The sequence below is a fragment of the Arachis hypogaea genome, chromosome 2, assembly GCF_003086295.3.
Source record: "Arachis hypogaea cultivar Tifrunner chromosome 2, arahy.Tifrunner.gnm2.J5K5, whole genome shotgun sequence".
Lineage (NCBI taxonomy): Eukaryota > Viridiplantae > Streptophyta > Magnoliopsida > Fabales > Fabaceae > Arachis > Arachis hypogaea.
Window position 1 is genome coordinate 24,762,241 of NC_092037.1, and position 8,584 is coordinate 24,770,824.

General features: G+C 35.1%; 1 long non-coding RNA gene across 15 annotated transcripts; it reads left to right on the top strand.

Annotated features, from left to right (window-relative positions):
• Positions 1-2,014: 2,014 nt before the first annotated feature.
• Positions 2,015-7,176, top strand: LOC112741824 (uncharacterized). 15 transcript variants are annotated; one of them, XR_011871921.1, is made up of 10 exons: positions 2,015-2,415; positions 2,744-2,804; positions 3,336-3,388; positions 3,529-3,768; positions 4,049-4,108; positions 5,168-5,252; positions 5,361-5,411; positions 5,515-5,692; positions 5,796-5,928; positions 6,553-7,176. It is a non-coding gene; the product is annotated as an uncharacterized lncRNA (long non-coding RNA). The 15 variants fall into 15 exon arrangements; XR_003171644.3 differs by having other exon boundaries at positions 2,021-2,415; positions 3,529-3,764; XR_011871925.1 differs by having other exon boundaries at positions 2,043-2,415; positions 3,533-3,768.
• The last annotated feature ends 1,408 nt before the right edge of the window (positions 7,177-8,584 follow it).

Here is an 8,584-nt window from a genome sequence, read left to right on the forward strand (position 1 = left end):
GTAACTCAGAAATCCAATAAACTTCGCTGCTTCCCAGATGAACCATTACTCACTGCTCAGCACCAAGACCTGCATCTAAAAAACAGAATATATGTACGGGATGAGAACCTGCGACCCATGGGTTTCCAGTACGATAAAAATGCCAAATAAATACAATGCACTATAATATAAATTCACTAAGCATCATAAACTTCTTATCTCATCATATCCAACCTAAGTTCTCACTAATGCATAACTTGGCCACTATCATAGGGGATTCTAATTCTAACCCAATTTCCTTCATACTTTCACTACCTTCCAACTGAATAATCCAAGAACCAAACCATCCCTCAAGTAATTTAACTTTGTACAAACACAAGCAATATAAAAAAGTAATACAAAAGTGAGGCAAGTAAGGCAATTAGCAAATAATCATTAAGCATGTACAATTAGACAAACCAAAGTAATTAAGTAAACCCAAACAATTCAAACAAATGCAGATGATGCATGCCTGTCTTACTGGCCATAAGCTCACATGTTGGTTACTTTTCCAGAACCCGACACACCTGGTAGCTAACCCGGATATTGTCCTCTCGAAAATCGGTGGGCGGTACACCACCACAAACTCCATCTGGCGGCGGTATACCACCACAAACCTCACCATTGTGAGCGGTACACCATCACGAACCTTGCAAGATCTTCAATTGGAAAACAACATACACACATGGGAACCACACAAAGCATTCTCATTTAAAAACATGCGGGGAGTACACCACCACGAACCCCACACACAATATTCTCTTTTAAAAACATGTGAGCGGTACACCACCACGAACCCCACACAATAATCTCTTTTAAAAATATGTGGGTGGTACACCACTACGAACCTCACCTAACATTCTCGACACTGGGTAAGTGGTAAACCACCATGAACCTTGCCAGGTCAAAGCTCAAAATAATTTTCGTTATCAACTTCGTTATAAATCATTCATTCATATACATATCACACTTTTACCATTTTCATTCATAATTCGCCACTTCTCAAACTTTCTTCGTCTCCAAGTTACTACTCCTCCCTACCTTCTTCTTACCACTCAACATACAACTAAGGTTTAGGGACTAAAAGGGTAAATATAGAGGTTTAGAGGTTCAAAATTATACTTTAAAACATAAAACTCTTTTTGCTGATTTCAGGGGTCACGCGTACGCGTGGGAGTGCAATTTAGCCCATTTCGCGTACGCGTAGCCTTGTCCATGTACGCATGTACTCTGGACAAAAATGACCCTTCGAGAATGAGGAGTATGCATACACATACACTGCAGTTTGATTAGAAATGACTAAGTCTGCAGGATTTCAGTTTTACCTACCGAACTTCCGACGCACATAACTCTTTTGTTTTAAAATATTTTTCATCCGTTTTTCAAACGGCGTAAACTTCACGGACCCAATTTTCATATGAAATAAATTTGAAAGAATTTGGGAGTCCAAAAACCAAGTTATAGCTCACAGAAGTTCGGCCAAAACTCTTATTTTCACAAAGTTTATCAAACCTCTATTTTCTCCAATCTCATTTCTCAATACCAAAACACTAAGCTTTTTGCCAACATTTACACACACCAAATTCACATATCATTGCTCAATTCATTTCATAATACCCCAATACACAAATTCAATAAACTTACTATCCTCAACACAAAATTAATAAACTCAACTTCATAGTTCATACAAGATTCACAATCATACATTCACTACTAGAAAACTAGTTATTACAGTCGGATATTTCCAACGGATTTTATCCCACTGAAATACAGAGGGAATTTTAGAGGGATTTTTTGTCGAAAAACAAAAAAATGGATTAGTATAAATTACAGACGAAAAAAAGAATCCGTCGATAATTTCATCGAAAAAATAATTTTTTTCCGTGAAAAATGGTTACAGACAGAAAATTCGTCTGTAATTAAAGAGCAAAATGTTAAATTATTACAGACAGAAAATCCGTCTGTAGTTTAAATTAAATCCATCGAAAATATTGAAAACCCTAATTAAATCCCTTCGAAACAAACTCTAAGAGAAGGTGTTGTCAAACTCTTCGTCCTCATCCCTCGAACTCTTCGCCCTGCAGCCCGCCGCCCGCAGCCACCGCAGTCTCTGCCACCACTGCAGCCACACAGCCCCTGCATCAGCCCTCGCAGCTCTCCACAACCCCCACAGCCTTGCATCCCCACAACGGTGCAACCACCGCAGCCCCTACACAGACACAGCCTCCACCGCCACCGTAGAAGATCTGTCGCCGTCGTAGGAAGCTGTGTCGCCGTGATTGGAAGCTCCCTCACTGTCGTTTGGAAGCTCGTTGGCCGTCTCCTCTGTTCGAGCGCTATCCTTCTCTCTCTGTGTTGCTGTTGTGTTTCTGCCACTGCCCTTCCTCCTCGTAGCCGGTGAGTACTGTGATAAATTGAGAACATTGAATGCTCATTTTGCTCATAATTTTGCTCATAGTTTGTTAAATAGTCACTTTGCTGTTCATAATTTTGCTCATTTTTTTATTCATACTTGTTCATAAGCACTGATAATATTGAATGTTGTGTACTTTGTGAATTTTGTTCATAAAATGTCTGTTTGCTGTTCATAATTTTGTTTATATTTGTTCATAAACAATGAGGGTATACTTTGAGTGGGCTTTGTTGGACTTAACTCTAGTAATGTGATGGCTGTTTTCCCTGTTAATGGATTTTAACTAATCTTATGGCTATCCACAATTTGCAGGCAAGAAACAGATTCATCTGAGCCTCTTACTCAAGCTGCCTAATTCAAGATGATGCATATGGTTTCTTGTTATAGTGTTTACCCTCTAGCTGATCATGCTTTGTGCATGCTCATCTAACCATTTGTCTTCCATGTGTTAATCTAGGGAAGTTCCAAGAATATTCCATCTAGGGAACTTCAGTGGGTTTCTTAAGAACTTAAGATTGTATAAGTATATTCTGAAATCCTAGTACTGATCTATAATCCGTAAAGGCCAAGTAAGAAAGCGTAGTTAAACCCCATTGGCATCATTTTCAAATTACAAAGTTTTGTTTGTGTATCCTTATTTGAGCTTCTTAATTTAAGATATAAAACTTACTAATAAATTGGTATGTTGAGCTACTTTCTAGATTAAACCAAAAGGCAAAAGCTTCTAGATTAAACCAAAAGGAAAAAGCTTCTTTAGAAGCATACTTAGTTTAGTTTATATCTTTATGTGAATTAGTATAAGGTTTTAACTTCTTAATCACATTATTATTTTAATTAAGCATTTCATGGTTCATTCATTATTAAGATTAGATTTTTGAAGCATGCCTTTCATATTAACATGCAGCACAACAACAACAACTGTCTCTTTGCTCTTCTCCAAGTTAGGAACAAGTACAAGTACAATTACTTACTTAATTAAAGCCCTTATTCTTCTTCTTCTATATAGCATACTCTATGGTTATAAGCTTACACAGTTACAATACTATATTATATTGTTGTTGTTGTTGTTAATTTATTATCTCTCTCTGTGGTGCTAGAAAGTGCTGAATTAAGGAGAGAAGAGAGAGAATTTTGAAGAGAAATAGAGATTAAAGTGGCAGAGGTTTAGTAAGAAGGAAGACCGAGAGTTGGAGAAACTAAGTCTGGAAAATGAAAGGATGAAGCTTGAGAATGAACGAATCGCTTTAGAACTAAAACGGAAGGAAATCGGCGCTGGCTTTAACTAGGTCCACAGTCTTGCAACTTTTATGGCAATTGCATTATCTGTCTGAGTGTATGTATGGTGCTCCTCTTTTTTCCCCTCTTTCTTTCTTTTTTTCCATTACTGTCTTTTAGTAAGTTGTGGTTTATTTGGTTGAAAGTAACAGGGGAACTTTGGAAAATCATTAATTGTCCTTCCTACCTGTAGTGTTTAAAATTGTTAATTTGGAAACTCAGGTGGGCGTTGCACAATGATTAGGCTTTGCTATATGTTATTTGCTAATGCTAGAAATTCCATGTCTATCTTTTGTTTACTTATGACTGATTTTCTCTCTTTTTTTTTTTTGGTGTATGAAGAATTGTCAATTGTCAGTGAAGCAGGTTAATCCTAGGTAATATGTTGCTGAAATTCCTCAGGTTTGTTGTTTTCTTTCTCCTATCGTTTTTTTACTATGGCATTGTTTGAGCTTCATAACTCTATCTTACTCTAAGAATAGGTTACTCAAGTTATGACTAGTTTCTTACTAAACATTGCTTATGCTTTTGATGGGGCTATCTTCCATGCTTCACTATATATGTTTTGGTCTCGTGCTAATTGATTTAAAGCTATTTGGCTGTAATATATATGTAATCGTCTTTTTCGGAGGAATAAATCAAGAATGTAATTAATTCCTGTTTACGAGGATGTTGTAGCATATGCAGATGGCCAGAATTGTTTTCTTTCTCAGTAATGCTATTAAATTATCATTTTTGTATAAGGAGTTCACTTGAACTTGCATGCTATTATTCTCAATTTTTGTATTTTTCATTTATCTTACAGGAGCGCCATCTTAGATATATGAATAAGCAACTTAGGTTCAAGGTTTTGAAATATAACATACACCAAACATTTCAGCATAGGAATTATTATTGCAACAATTCTAGCTACAGAGGATACATGCCTCTTGTGATATTTGTTTAATTAATTTAATTAATGAACACATTTTTAAATTAATTTATTTTCTTAAAAAATTAAACTTCAATTTTCAACTAGAGGAGAAGGGTTCAATCTAAAAGCTATGGAAAGCTTGTGGAGTTCAACTTCAGCTGCTACAAATAGCAACTTAATGGTTTTTTCTTTGACTGAAACTTGAGTCAAGTATTATACTACTGGTGTCAATTATTTTATAAAAGCAATTTAAAAATCATAGACTATATATATATATATATATATATATAGTAGGGATTTCTATCAATAGTAACTGACATGTTTACATTCTATGGGAAAAAGAGAAGTCACGCCCCTTGATCTTAGTGCAATAACCAAATTAAAAAGTTTATCTATTTAGCTTTATCTAATGTTGCTTTTTTAGTTTCTTTCAATAGGTCACTTTCACACTATCATGTACATATGATGAGAAACTTTGAATTTGATGTTAATTTGAATGGAGTCATAGTAGTTTTCATTCTTATTTTATTTTGTTTTCTCCCTCAAAGCCAAAATTATCTTTCAATCTGAAGAATCGTTGGTGGAGCTGCTACAAAATCTCGCAAACATAGATATTACATTCCAAGGTTGAAGGTAATTTAGCTTCTTTTTTTAATTAATTTTATTTTCCTGTATAACGGGAAATAGTTTGAAGACTAAGGTTTAGGAAGCTCACTTTGATTGCTGCATTTTATATTACAGATTAACAATCAGCACAATGTTGATGAGTAAGCACTTGTTGTGAATTGATGAGTAAGCACTTGTTGATGAGTAACCAATTGAGTAATCATAGAGCTTTGTAAACTGAGTGCACATTCGTTGGCTGAAAATGTAATTGATCATTTTCCTTATGCAGGTCCCTTTTGCATGGTCTTCACTGAACCATGATGATGTATTCATCCTAGATTCACAGAATAATATTTATCAATTCAATGGAGCTAATTCAAATATTCAAGAAAGAGCCAAGGCTTTGGAAGTTATCCAGTATGTAAAGGAAAAGTATCATGAAGGGAAGTGTAATGTTGCCATTGTTGGTAAGGACATATAGTACATGTTTCCATGTCACTTTCCAAAAACCCTATTATAATTTTGTATTTTTATTTGTTTATGACAATAAAAACGTGTTTCATGTTGCAGATGATGGAAAGTTGGACACTGAGTCAGACTCAGGTGAATTTTGGGTTATCTTTGGTGGTTTTGCTCCAATTGGAAAGAAAGTAGTTAGTGATGATGATATCATTCCTGAGACAACTCCTGCCCAACTCTTTAGGTAAGTTGATTTTATTGTAATCTCTCCTGACCCTGTTTCTTCTTGATGCATGCTTCAAAAAGATATAATAGTGATATTGTCAATGATTTTTAGCTGAGATAAATCCACAACAAAGAGATTCATTGGCTACTACCTTTTAAACATTTTGCCTAATGAGTAGATCTACTTCTCTGCTAGCAACTCAAGATAAAAAAATGATTCTTTTGTTGATTATAAAAATATTGTGCTACTATTAAATGAACTTTTGGAGACATAAGGGAATCTTGATTAGAACTAAGTATTTGGAGTATCCTCATTGTCGGAAATCTGTAGACGTCTTACCAAGTTACTTGTTGCATGCTGGCCATAGTAGTGCCAGTCTTTTCTCTTTTCTTTTGTTATTAGTGGTAAATTTAATAATTATATTTAGGTAGGTACAGGTTCAGGTTTTTCCATCTTTGCTGAAAAGAAAATTGAAGGAAAAAATATCATAGTATTTAAATTAAATTTGCCAAAAAGAAAAATGAAGGAAAGATATCATAGTTTTTAAATTAAATTGAACATCTCCAAATCAAGTCACAGATCATGATGATTTCATACTCCGTTAGAACTTGCCTTTCTTTCTAATACTTTCTACTCTCACAGTCACAGGATAGATTGAATGGGATGAGTCAAGGAGGACCAAGACAAAGAGCAGAAGTTTTGGCTGCTTTAAACTCTGCATTTAAATCATCATCCGGAACCAAAAGTTCTAGCCCTAAGACAACTGGAAGAAGTCAAGGATCACAAAGAGCAGCAGCAGTAGCTGCTCTCTCTCAAGTTCTTACTGCTGAGAAGAAGAAACAATCACCTGATTCTTCTCCTGTGGCAACCAGAAGTCCTGTTGTAGAAACTAGCACTTCCGGTGAGAAATATAGCTCTTATTGTCCAAGTTAAATGTGTCACAAAAGAAAGATTAGCTATTATGAGAATGTTAGAGTGTCAAGTAGTTCTAGTGCAGTTCCACTACTACCACCACTGCCGCCAGCCTCAATGTCTTCGGATGAGGACTATGATGATGATGAGGATGAAGATGACACTGAAGATTATAGCTGATAGTTTTAGTATGGTTGAACAATATACTAGGAATTATAGTTAATTATCAATACATTTTGTTTATGTTTTGAATTATATTGACTTGCTTGTTTATATTCATAATACGATGAATTTGTTTATTTTTTGAAATATTATAAATATTCGAATACAAATTAGATAAAGATTTGTATTAAATTTATATTTATTTTGTATGAAAACAAGTTTATTTTGCAATTAGAAAAATAAAAAAATTCTATTTTACCTTACTGACAGATTTACAGACGAATTTTCTGTCTGTAATCAGAATGTGGGATGATTTTCCAAAGTTCAAATTACAGACGGAAAATCTGTCGGAAAATCCATCTGAAAATCCGTCTGTAATTACAAACGGAAAATCCGTCGGAAGGTTCGTCGCCTTTGGGAAATGGATAGAAAATTTACAGAGGGAAAATCCGTCGGTAACTGGTAAAAATTCGTCTGTAATTTTCCGACCGAAAAAAATCCGTCAGTAAATAATTTCCGATGGGGCTTTTACAGAGGGACAAAATCCGTCGGTAATTTCGTCGGTAACCAAAAATCCGTCTGTAATAAAGATCAAATCCGTCTGTAAATCTGTCTGTATTAATCCATTTTCTAGTTGTGATTCACTATCATCATCATGGTTTGTCATCATTAACAATTCACAAGTTCTCAACACTATCAACCCATTCTCAACTATTCCACATTCTATTGAACACAATATACAATAATATACATCATCATTATCATATCCAACCTTCATATACAATATTACACATCACAACCAACTACAATCTCAACATTACTAACCAACGTAAATTTCGATCATTAACCACATCAATAATTCAATTCATTATCTCATCAAATCACCAACCATCAACCATCACTTACCGTTCTTACCTTTTTCTGGCCTCCGGCCCAAATTCACAGCCTCCGGCCTAATATTTCATCAATTCAACATAACTTATAAATACACACTAATTATCCAACACCAATATCAATTTCATAAATACAGCATCAACTTCCTTCATGCATCCTCTACACATATCAATCCATCCAAACATATCATTCAAGCATAATCCTAGGGGCATCTAACCTAGGAATTTACATCATATTACACGGTACTTAAATGAAACTTAAACCGTACCTCTTGGAAGTCAAATTTAAGCTCTCACTTGGGAGTCTCTACCAAAACTCAGCTCCAAGCTCCACCAAACATGTTCACAAGCAAGATTCAAGTTCCAAAAGTGTACCCAATACTCTAATACACACATCACATACATACATCAACTTAGGGCTCCCAAAATCTCATAAATTACAAGGGTTAGAAGGTTTCTTATCTTAACCCATAAAATTAGTTGATGAAACTCACCAGTGGCTCATATTAGAGTACCCCTAAACAACCAAAATCACAAAATTACTTAAAACCCACAACCAAACTCGAATTCAAAGGATAAAACAAAACCTGGGCAGAGGTAATTGAGAAACTCACTACAATACCTAGATATAATTTAAGAGGAAGAGAAGAGCGACGCGTGACCACAAACGGCTCATCGATTGGAGCTCTGTAGCTCAAGTTATGATG